Genomic DNA, 11,654 nt, shown 5'->3' with positions numbered 1-11,654 from the left:
ACCCCCTCTCATGCCCCGTGTCTGTCTTCTGTTCCCCCGCTCATGCCCCGTGTCTTTCTCCTGTTCTCCCCACCCCCCGCTCATGCCCCGTATCTGTCTCCTGTTCCCCTCATATGCCGTGTCTGTCTCCTGTTGCCCCCCCGCTCATGCCCGTATCTGTCTCCTGTTCTGCCCAACCCCCGCTCATGCCCTGTGTCTGTGTCCTGTTCCCCACACCCCCTGCTCATGCCCCGTGTCTGTCTCCTGTTCCTCCCACCCACTCATGCTCTGTGTCTGTCTCCTGTTCCCCCCACCCGCTCATGCCCCGTGTCTCTCTCTTGTTGCCCCCCACCCCCCGCTCATGCCCCGTGTCTGTCTCCTGTTCTCCCCACCCCCCGCTCATGCCCCCTGTCTGTCTCCAGTTCCTCCCATCCCCTGCTCATGCCCCGTGTCTGTCTCCTGTTGCCCCACCCCCTGCTCATGCCCCGTGTCTGTCTCCTGTTCTCCCCACCCCCGCTCATGCCCCGTATCTGTCTCCTGTTCCCCCCCATCCCCCGCTCATGCCCCGTGTCTGTCTCCTGTTGCCCCAACCCCCGCTAATGCCCCGTGTCTGTCTCTGTTGTTCCCCCCCACCCCCTGCTCATGCCCCGTGTCTGTCTCCTGTTCCCCCCACCCCTACGCTCATGCCCCGTGTCTCTCTCCTGTTGCCCCCCACTCATGCCCCGTGTCTGTCTCCTGTACCCCCCACCCCCGCTCATGCCCCGTGTCTGTCTCCTGTTGCCCCCCTCACATGCCCCGTGTCTGTCTCCTGTTCCCCCACCCGCTCATGTCCCGTGTCTCTCTCCTGTTGCCCCCCACCCCCACTCATGCCCCGTGTCTGTCTCCTGTACCCCTCCCACCCCCCGCTCATGCCCCGTGTCTCTCTCCTGTTGCCCCCCACCCCCTGCTCATGCCCCGTGTCTGTCTCCTGTACCCCCCCACCCCCCGCTCATGCCCCGTGTCTCTCCTGTTGCCCCCCACCCCCCGCTCATGCCTTGTGTCTCTTTCCCCCTCCCGCCCACCCCCACTCATGCCCCGTGTCTCTTTCCCTCTCCCGCCCACCCCCACTCTTGCCCCGTGTCTCTTTCCCCCTCCCGCCCACCCCCACTCTTGCCCCTTGTCTCTTTCCCCCTCCCGCCCACCCCCGCTCTTGCCCGTGTCTCTTTCCCCCTCCTGCCCACCCCCGGACATGCCCCGTGTGTCTCTCCCCCTCCCGCCCAGCCCCCGCTCATGTCCCGTGTGTCTCTCCCCCTCCCGCTCATGCTCTGTGTGTCTCTCTCCCTCCCCCCCACCCCCACTCATGCCCCGTGTGTCTCTCTCCCTCCCGCCCACCCCCCGCTCATGCCCTGTATGTCTCTCTCCCTCCCGCCCACCCCCGGCTCATGCCCCGTGTGTCTCTCTCCCTCCCCCCACCCCCGCTCATGCCCCGTTTGTCTCTCTCCCTCCCTCCACCCCCGCTCATGCCCCGTGTGTCTCTCTCCCTCCCCCCCACCCCCGCTCATGCCCCGTGTGTCTCTCTCCCCTTCCCCCACCCCCCGCTCATGCCCCATGTCTGTCTTCTGTTCCCCCGCTCATGCCCCGAGTCTGTCTCCTGTTCTCCCCACCCCCCGCTCATGCCCCGTATCTGTCTCCTTTTCCCCTCATATGCCGTGTCTGTCTCCTGTTGCCCCCCCGCTCATGCCCCGTGTCTGTCTCCTGTTCTGCGCAACCCCCGCTCATGCCCTGTGTCTGTCTCCTGTTCCCCCCACCCCTCGCTCATGCCCTGTGTCTGTCTCCTGTTCCCCCCACCCCCCGCTCATGCCCCGTGTCTCTCCTGTTGCCCCCACCCAGCTCATGCCCCGTGTCTCTCCTGTTGCCCCCCACACCCCGCTCATGCCTCGTGTCTCTTTCACCCTCCCGCCCCCCCCACTCTTGCCCCGTGTCTCTTTCCCTCTCCCGCCCACCCCCACTCTTGCCCCGTGTCTCTTTCCCCCTCCCGCCCACCCCCACTCTTGCCCCGTGTCTCTTTCCCCCTCCCGCCCACCCCCGCTCTTGCCCGTGTCTCTTTCCCCCTCCTGCCCACCCCCGCGCATGCCCCGTCTGTCTCTCCCCCTCCCGCCCAGCCCCCGCTCATGTCCCGTGTGTCTCTCCCCCTCCCGCTCATGCTCTGTGTGTCTCTCTCCCTCCCCCCCACCCCCGCTCATGCCCCGTGTGTCTCTCTCCCTCCCCCCACCCCCACTCATGCCCTGTGTGTCTCTCTCCCTCCCCCCCACCCCCGCCCATGCCCCGTGTGTCTCTCTCCCTCCCGCCCACCCCCTGCTCATGCCCTGTATGTCTCTCGCCCTCCCGCCCACCCCCCGCTCATGCCCTGTATGTCTCTCGAAACCGGCTCATGCCCTGTGTGTCTCTCTCCCTCCCCCCACCCCCGCTCATGCCCCGTGTGTCTCTCTCCCTCCCCCCACCCCCGCTCATGCCCCGTGTGTCTCTCTCCCTCCCCCCACCCCCGCTCATGCCCCGTGTGTCTCTCTCCCCTTCCCCCCACCCCCCGCTCATGCCCCGTGTCTGTCTTCTGTTCCCCCGCTCATGCCCCGTGTCTGTCTCCTGTTGCCCCCCCGCTCATGCCCCGTGTCTGTCTCCTGTTCTGCGCAACCCCCGCTCATGCCCTGTGTCTGTCTCCTGTTCCCCCCACCCCCCGCTCATGCCCCGTGTCTCTCCTGTTGCCCCCACCCAGCTCATGCCCCGTGTCTCTCCTGTTGCCCCCAACCCCCGCTCATGCCTCGTGTCTCTTTCAACCTCCCGCCCACCCCCACTCTTGCCCCGTGTCTCTTTCCCTCTCCCGCCCACCCCCGCTCTTGCCCCGTGTCTCTTTCCCCCTCCCGCCCACCCCCACTCTTGCCCCATGTCTCTTTCCCCCTCCCGCCCACCCCCGCTCTTGCCCGTGTCTCTTTCCCCCTCCTGCCCACCCCCGCGCATGCCCTGTGTGTCTCTCCCCCTCCCGCCCAGCCCCCGCTCATGTCCCGTGTGTCTCTCCCCCTCCCGCTCATGCTCTGTGTGTCTCTCTCCCCCCCACCCCCGCTCATGCCCCGTGTGTCTCTCTCCCTCCCCCCACCCCCACTCATGCCCCGTGTGTCTCTCTCCCTCCCCCCCACCCCCGCCCATGCCCCGTGTGTCTCTCTCCCTCCCGCCCACCCCCTGCTCATGCCCTGTATGTCTCTCGCCCTCCCGCCCACCCCCCGCTCATGCCCTGTATGTCTCTCGAAACCGGCTCATGCCCTGTGTGTCTCTCTCCCTCCCCCCACCCCCGCTCATGCCCCGTGTGTCTCTCTCCCTCCCCCCACCCCCGCTCATGCCCCGTGTGTCTCTCTCCCTCCCCCCACCCCCGCTCATGCCCCGTGTGTCTCTCTCCCCTTCCCCCCACCCCCCGCTCATGCCCCATGTCTGTCTTCTGTTCCCCCGCTCATGCCCCGTGTCTGTCTCCTGTTGCCCCCCCGCTCATGCCCCGTGTCTGTCTCCTGTTCTGCGCAACCCCCGCTCATGCCCTGTGTCTGTCTTCTGTTTCCCCCACCCCTCGCTCATGCCCTGTGTCTGTCTCCTGTTCCCCCCACCCCCCGCTCATGCCCCGTGTCTCTCCTGTTGCCCCCACCCAGCTCATGCCCCGTGTCTCTCCTGTTGCCCCCAACCCCCGCTCATGCCTCGTGTCTCTTTCAACCTCCCGCCCACCCCCACTCTTGCCCCGTGTCTCTTTCCCTCTCCCGCCCACCCCCGCTCTTGCCCCGTGTCTCTTTCCCCCTCCCGCCCACCCCCACTCTTGCCCCATGTCTCTTTCCCCCTCCCGCCCACCCCCGCTCTTGCCCGTGTCTCTTTCCCCCTCCTGCCCACCCCCGCGCATGCCCTGTGTGTCTCTCCCCCTCCCGCCCAGCCCCTGCTCATGTCCCGTGTGTCTCTCCCCCTCCCGCTCATGCTCTGTGTGTCTCTCTCCCCCCCACCCCCGCTCATGCCCCGTGTGTCTCTCTCCCTCCCCCCACCCCCACTCATGCCCCGTGTGTCTCTCTCCCTCCCCCCCACCCCCGCCCATGCCCCGTGTGTCTCTCTCCCTCCCGCCCACCCCCTGCTCATGCCCTGTATGTCTCTCGCCCTCCCGCCCACCCCCCGCTCATGCCCTGTATGTCTCTCGAAACCGGCTCATGCCCTGTGTGTCTCTCTCCCTCCCCCCACCCCCGCTCATGCCCCGTGTGTCTCTCTCCCTCCCCCCACCCCCGCTCATGCCCCGTGTGTCTCTCTCCCCTTCCCCCCACCCCCCGCTCATGCCCCGTGTCTGTCTTCTGTTCCCCCACTCATGCCCCGTGTCTGTCTCCTGTTCTCCCCACCCCCCGCTCATGCCCCGTATCTGTCTCCTGTTCCCCTCATATGCCGTGTCTGTCTCCTGTTGCCCCCCCGCTCATGCCCCGTGTCTGTCTCCTGTTCTGCCCAACCCCCGCTCATGCCCTGTGTCTGTGTCCTGTTCCCCACACCCCCTGCTCATGCCCCATGTCTATCTCCTGTTGCCCCCCACCACCCCCGCTCATGCCCCGTGTCTTTCTCCTGTTCCCCCACCCGCTCATGCTCTGTGTCTGTCTCCTGTTCCCCCACCCGCTCATGCCCCGTGTCTCTCTCTTGTTGCCCCCCACCCCCCGCTCATGCCCCGTGTCTGTCTCCTGTTCTCCCCACCCCCCGCTCATGCCCCTTGTCTGTCTCCAGTTCCTCCCATCCCCCGCTCATGCCCCGTGTCTGTCTCCTGTTGCCCCCCACCCCCTGCTCATGCCCCGTGTCTGTCTCCTGTTCTCCCCACCCCCGCTCATGCCCCGTATCTGTCTCCTGTTCCCCCCACCCCTCGCTCATGCCCCGTGTCTGTCTCCTGTTGCCCCCAACCCCCGCTCATGCCCTGTGTCTGTCTCCTGTTGCCCCCCACCCCCGCTCATGCCCCATGTCTGTCTCTGTTGTTCCCCCACACCCCACGCTCATGCCCCGTGTCTGTCTCCTGTTCCCCCCACCCCTACGCTCATGCCCCGTGTCTCTCTCCTGTTGCCCCCCACTCATGCCCCGTGTCTGTCTCCTGTACCCCCCACCCCCGCTCATGCCCCGTGTCTGTCTCCTGTTGCCCCCCTCACATGCCCCGTGTCTGTCTCCTGTTCCCCCACCCGCTCATGTCCTGTGTCTCTCTCCTGTTGCCCCCACCCCCGCTCATGCCCCGTGTCTGTCTCCTGTACCCCTCCCACCCCCCCGCTCATGGCCCGTGTCTCTCTCCTGTTGCCCCCCACCCCCTGCTCATGCCCCGTGTCTGTCTCCTGTACCCCCCACCCCCCGCTCATGCCCCGTGTCTCTCTCCTGTTGCCCCCCACTCCCCCGCTCATGCCCGTGTCTGTCTTCTGTTCCCCCCACCCCCCGCTCATGCCCCGTGTCTGTCTCCTGTTCCCCCCACCCCCGCTCATGCCCCGTGTCTGACTCCTGTTGCCCCCACCTATGCCCCATGTCTGTCTCCTGTACCCCCCACTCCGTGCTCATGCCCCGTGTCTCTCTCCTGTTGCCCCCCACCCCCCCGCTCATGCCCCGTGTCTGTCTCCTGTTCTCCCCACCCTGCTCATGCCCCGTGTCTGTCTCCTGTTCTCCCCAACCCCCGCTCATGCCCCGTGTCTCTTTCCTGTTGTCCCCACTCCCCGCTCATGCCCCGTGTCTGTCTCCTGTTGCCCCCCACACCCCGCTCATGCCCCGTGTCTCCCTCATGTTCCCCTCACCCCCCGCTCATGCCCCGTGTTTCCCTCGTGTTACCCCCCACCCCCCGCTCATGCCCCGTGTCTCCCTCGTGTTACCCCCAACCCTGCTCATGCCCCTTGTCTCTCTCCTTTCCCCCACCCCCGCTCATGTCCCATGTGTGCCCTGTACCCCCCGCTCATGCCCCGTGTCTCCCTCGTGTTCCTCCCCACCCCCCGCTCATACCCAGTGTCTCCCTCATGTTCCTTCCCACCCGCTGCTCATGCCCCTTATCTCTCTCGTGTTCCCCCCACCACCGCTCATGCCCCGTGTTTCCTTCCTTTTCCCCCCACCCCCTGCTCATGCCCCGTTTGTACCCTGTTCCCTCTCACTGTAACGCTCACCTGATTCCCGCAGAGGCGCCGGTCTTGACTGGGTGAATGCCGTATCTTCAAAGGTGATGTGTAACACACGGTTGGCTCTTAGGGCTGGACCTCTGTGCACTGTATGTCTGACTCGAAGAGTAAGATGTCTGCAGATAGAAAATATGGGATTAATGAACTGGGGTTATTGGGTGCCTCTCTCCTCTTCCCTTTCTCTTCTCCTGTAGAACCCAAAGGTTAACGCCCTCACCTTAGGTAAGTGAACACCGAACTCTCCATCTGCCTCGGGGCAGGGTGCCGTAACCAGTTTCTTCACTGGATAAGGGTGCAGGCCTCTTGACCTCAGAGGACTGCTGTCCGTCGTTAACTGCACGAACGGTAAGTTCTGGGCACTTCAAATGTCTTAAAAGTCTTTTGTAATGATATCTCTTGTTTTGCAGGGTTCCGGCGATGGCGGATGGCAGGCTGATGAGAGTTGAGGATCGAACCCGCGTGAGGAATAGAAGCGCCTGGAAGCACGTAAGTAAGCGCTTGTAGCCTGCTTCACGATGCGCACTAACTGTCCCTTTTATCTTGCAGGTACAAGTTCGGAGCTTTAGAGAAGCTGAAGGGTGCTGGAATACCCACTGGATTCGGCGTGGGAAGGAGTAATGGCACGTGAGTAATAAAGTTGCCCAATGTCTTTAAACGCACCTTCTTTTGTCTTTCAGATGTGGGATGCAGCGCCGAAGGCCTCCGGAGCGTGCGAAGAGCTGGTAAGCTTTTGTCTTTCAGATGCCGGAATGCAGTGCGAAGACCTCCGGAGCATGCGAAGAGTAGGTAAGCCTTTGTCTTTCAGATGCCGGAATGCAACGCGAGGCGTTGGTGACAGCCGATGGACCAGGTAAGAGATGCGCTGCCACTGAAGACCGTAGTGCTAACCTGTTCTTTCTTTGTCTTTACAGGTGCTGCTGAAGACTGGATTCCAGGATGGTAAGCCTTTGTTCCCTTAGGCCCAGGATCAGAAGCAGAAGACACGATGAGCGTTCTGCTGCAGAGAATGCAGAATAACGCAAAGCAAGATTCATCCATCGGGTGTGGTTTAAATAGCCTCCTGTAGTGCTTAGGTGTCTCCTTCCACAGCCACGCCTAGGTAAGAAAAGAGTTCCTGCTTTCCAGAAGAGTTCCAGTGTTCTGAACCTAGGGAGTGGCTCCTGCCCCACCCAACAGGAAAAGTAGTCCCAAACAGAAGAGGATCAGGGGTTCAACTGGCAGGTAAGTAAGCAGCATGGTCTGCTGCAGGTAAGTCCACCAAAGCATTATGAGCCCGGCGCTTCCAGCGCTGGGACTGGGCATCTTTATGAGCCTGGTGCCACTGGCGCCAGGACAGGGTCCAAAAGGTCCCAATTGGGACTGGCTGGCACTCGGAACCGGGGTTATGGGTCTGCTTCCAAGGGAGTCGGGCAAGTCCTGATCTTTTGGAAGCAGAGATCATGAAAGCACCCCCCCTCAAGGCCCCTCCCAAACCGAGCTTCTCCGGGGGTTTGGGCTTGTTAGGAAATGTTCGATGAAATCTTTTGATTAGACGAGGCGCGTGGACATATTCTGCAGGTTCCCAGGATCTTTCTTGGGGACCGTAGCCTTTCCAGTCAATCAGGTAAAATAGTTTAGATTTGGAGATCTTGGAATCCAGGATGCTTTTGACTTCGAGTTCTCCATCAACTAGAATAGGTTTTGGAGATGTAGTTAGTCGGGTTTGAGGTTGCACGGGTTTTCATAGAGAGACGTGGAAGACCGGATGTATCTTCATGTGAGGGGGCAAGTCCAACTTGACCGCTACTGGATTTACTATGGTAGTGATGGAATAGGGACCAAGGTATCTTGGGTTGAATGTGCGTGGTCCTTTTAGAGGTAGATATTTGGTGGATAACCAGACTTGATCTCCTACTTGATATTGGGGGGCTTCCTTCCGATGTTGGTCTGCTCCTTTCTTGTATTGTTCTTTAGCCCTTTGAAGGTGAGAAACGGCTTCCTTAAAGGCTTGGGTGATTGTAGAATGCAGGTGGTCTACTGCTGGTGTTCCAAGATCTTGGAGTGGATCCAACTCCGAGGTTCGAGGGTGACTACCGTATAAAAGAAAAAACGGGGTCTTCCCAGGTCCCGAGTGGACAGAGTTATTGTAGGCATATTCGGCTATCCAAAGGATATCTTTCCAAGTTTTTTCAGTTTGTTGTAGCATGCAGCGCAAATACTGTTCCAGAGTTTGATTGGACCTCTCGGTTTGTCCGTCGGTTTGAGGGTGGTGGCTGGTCGAAAGTCTCACATCAATTTGAGCCGACCGACAGCAACTTCGCCAAAAATGAGAAATAAATTGACTACCTCGATCCAAAATTAGAACTGAAGGAAAACCGTGCAGTCGGACGATGTTTTCGAGAAATTCTCGGGCCAGAGTTGCTGCTGTTGGTAAGCCTTTGAGTGGAATGAAATGCGCCATCTTGGAGAATAGGTCCACGATTACTAGGATCGTATTGTATCCGGAGCATGGAGGTAGATCGGTGATGAAGTCCATAGAAAGCGTATGCCAAGGGCGAGGCGGGATGTCAATAGGGCGTAAGAGGCCGGCTGGTTTTTCCTTTTGACTCTTGTTTTGGGCGCATACTCCACAGGACATTATAAAGTCTCTGATATCTTTTTTCCAAGACGGTCACCAGAAGTAGCGCTTGATCTTTTCCGAGTTCTTGGTCATACCGGGATGTCCTTCCATTAAAGAATCCTGATAGCAAGAGATTACCTTTTTCTGTAAATCTGTGCTGGGCAGGTATAACTGTTCTTGGAAATATAATAGGTTGTCCTTCACCGTAAAGTCCTTTCCCTGCAGATGCCAATTCTGTATGTCTGCTGGAGTTACCAGTAGCCTGGCTTTATCCTTAACTTCCTCTATGGATTGTGTGGCGATTACACCTAGAATTCTTTGTTCGGGAATGATAGGTACAGGTTTAGGATTGATCAAATGTTCTTCCACTCCCATCCGAGAAAGGGCATCAGCTTTACCGTTTTTTGTACCAGGTCGATAGGTAATTATGAAGTCAAACTCGGCAAAGAATAGTGCCCAACGGAGTTGCCTAGAGGATTGAGCTTTTGCGGTTTTCAAATATTGCAGGTTTCGGTGATCTGTAATCACAGTAACGGTGTGTCGGGCCCCCAGAAGATAATGCCGCCAAGCCTTAAAGGCGGACTTGATAGCTAGAAGTTCCTTATCAGTAATAGTGTAATTGATTTCAGGAGGCGAGAATTTGCGGGACCAAAATGCCACGGGATGCAACTGATTGGTTACTGGGTCCTTTTGTGATAGAACTGCCCCCATGGCAAGGCTCGAAGCATCAGTTTCAACGATGTAGGGGAGTTCTGGGCGAGGATGTTTTAAGATCGGTGCAGAGATAAATCTAGTCTTCAAATTCTGGAAAGCTTGTTCCGCCTCGGTAGACCATTCAAAACGTTTGTTTTTCTTTAACAAGGCGGTGATGGGCTGGACTATTCGAGAGAATTCGGGGATAAACCTGCGGTAAAAGTTAGCGAAGCCTAACATGCTTTGAACACCTTTTACGGAGGATGGCGATGGCCATTTGAGAATTGCATCGACCTTCTTTGAATCCATACGCACTCCGCTAGGTGATAATATGAATCCCAAGAATTCAACTTCAGTGACGTTGAAAACACATTTTTCCAACTTAGCGAAAAGTTTGTGTTGACGCAATCTCTCGAGGACCATTTTCACGTGTTTCCGATGTTCAGTTTCCGATGAAGAATAAACGAGGATGTTGTCAATGTAAACAACAACACACACATCTATGAGCTCTCTGAGGACATCGTTCATAAAATATTGAAAGGCGGCCGGGGCATTGCAAAGTCCGAAGGGCATGACCTGATATTCAAATAGCCCATACTTGGTGCGGAAGGCCGTCTTCCATTCATCGCCCTCTTTTACTCGTACCAAGTGGTAGGCTCCTCTAAGATCCAGCTTTGTATATATGCATGCTTTTCTGACTTGGTCCAGGAGTTCAGGGATCAAAGGTAATGGATATCTATTCTTAACGGTGATCTGGTTCAGGGCGCGATAATCTATACAAGTTCTAAGGTCCCCTTCTTTTTTTGGAACGAAGAACAAAGCTGAGGAAGCAGGGGACTTGGAAGGACGAATAAACCCATTCGCTAGGTATTGATCCAGGTATTGTCGGAGGTGAAGATTCTCAGGCTCGGTGAGGGCATAAATTCTACTACAAGGAGGAGTAGATCCAGGTATCAGGTCTAACTGGCAGTCATAAGACCTATGAGGAGGTAGAGAGTTAGCCTGATCCTTCCGGAAAACATCTTGGAATTCTAGGTATTCAGGAGGTAACTGGGGAGCTTCCTTGGAAATTGCTGCCAGTGCAACACCAGGTCGAGGGTGACAAGTAGAGACACATTCTGGAAACTGAACCGTTCTTGCTCGCCAATCGATCTGAGGATTGTGCTTCTCTAACCAAGGAATTCCTAGAATAATCTGGAACTGAGGGGCCTTGATCACATCGAACACGATCTTCTCATGGTGTCCATCTTGACTTACTAGCGTCACTTCTTGGGTGGTATGCGTTACTGGTCCGGAGGCTATCTCCGTACCATCCACCGTAGTAATGACGTCCTTTACAGCCTTTGGACAAAGAGTCAGATTCATCCTCAAAACCATTTCATGATCCACATAATTGCCGATGGCACCGCTGTCGACGTAAGCTTCAATCGCATGTAATCGATCCGGATGTTCAGGGCTAATGAGGACCATAGGTATCACGAAATGCGAGGTCACGGAACTGGTTTTAACGCTCGGCAAGAGGACCTCTATTCTTGTCGGGCGAGGTCGTTTCCCTGCTCAGAGTTTGTGACCCTGGTAACTGCAGCTCCTACTGCCTTCTTGGCTGGTTTCACCGGACAGTCTCGAAGAAAGTGCCCCGAGTTTCCGCAATAGAGGCATAATTGCAGCTGTTTTCTCCTTTCCCGCTCCTTTTGTGTTAGTGGTCCTTTCAGGCCCCCTATTTGCATGGGTTCCCCGGAGTCTACTCCTTTGGTAGGAGTTGGTGGTTTGGAAAATACTCGAGCATCAAACTTGGAATGATCGGCCTTCCTGTTCTGCAGTCTGTGGTCAATTTGAACGACTAAGTCAATATAGTCCGAACAGTCTTGCGGGGGATTCACTACTCGGGCTAACACATCTTTGAGCTCTCCACGTAGACCTCTATAAAACAGCGTAATCCTTTTGTCCTCAGGCCATCGAGTTTCCACTATCAGTCTGTTGAAAGACGCAATATAAGCCAAAAGGTCTTGATTACCCTGTCGCAATGAAAGGAGCTCATTGTCCAAGGCCTGCCCCTGTGAATGTCTTGCAAACAGTTTTTCCATACTGAGCTGAAAAGCTTGAAAATCATGGAGAACCGGATCATCTTGATTAACTAGAGGGATCGACCAGTCTGCCGCATTGCCACTAAGGTACGAAAGCACAAAAGCTACCTTAGCTTGATCAGTTGGAAAGGCTGCTGG

This window comes from Ambystoma mexicanum, chromosome 10, assembly GCF_040938575.1.
Source record: "Ambystoma mexicanum isolate Mex_15411 chromosome 10, UKY_AmexF1_1, whole genome shotgun sequence".
NCBI classification, from domain to species: domain Eukaryota; kingdom Metazoa; phylum Chordata; class Amphibia; order Caudata; family Ambystomatidae; genus Ambystoma; species Ambystoma mexicanum.
This window is presented reverse-complemented; position numbering follows the sequence as displayed.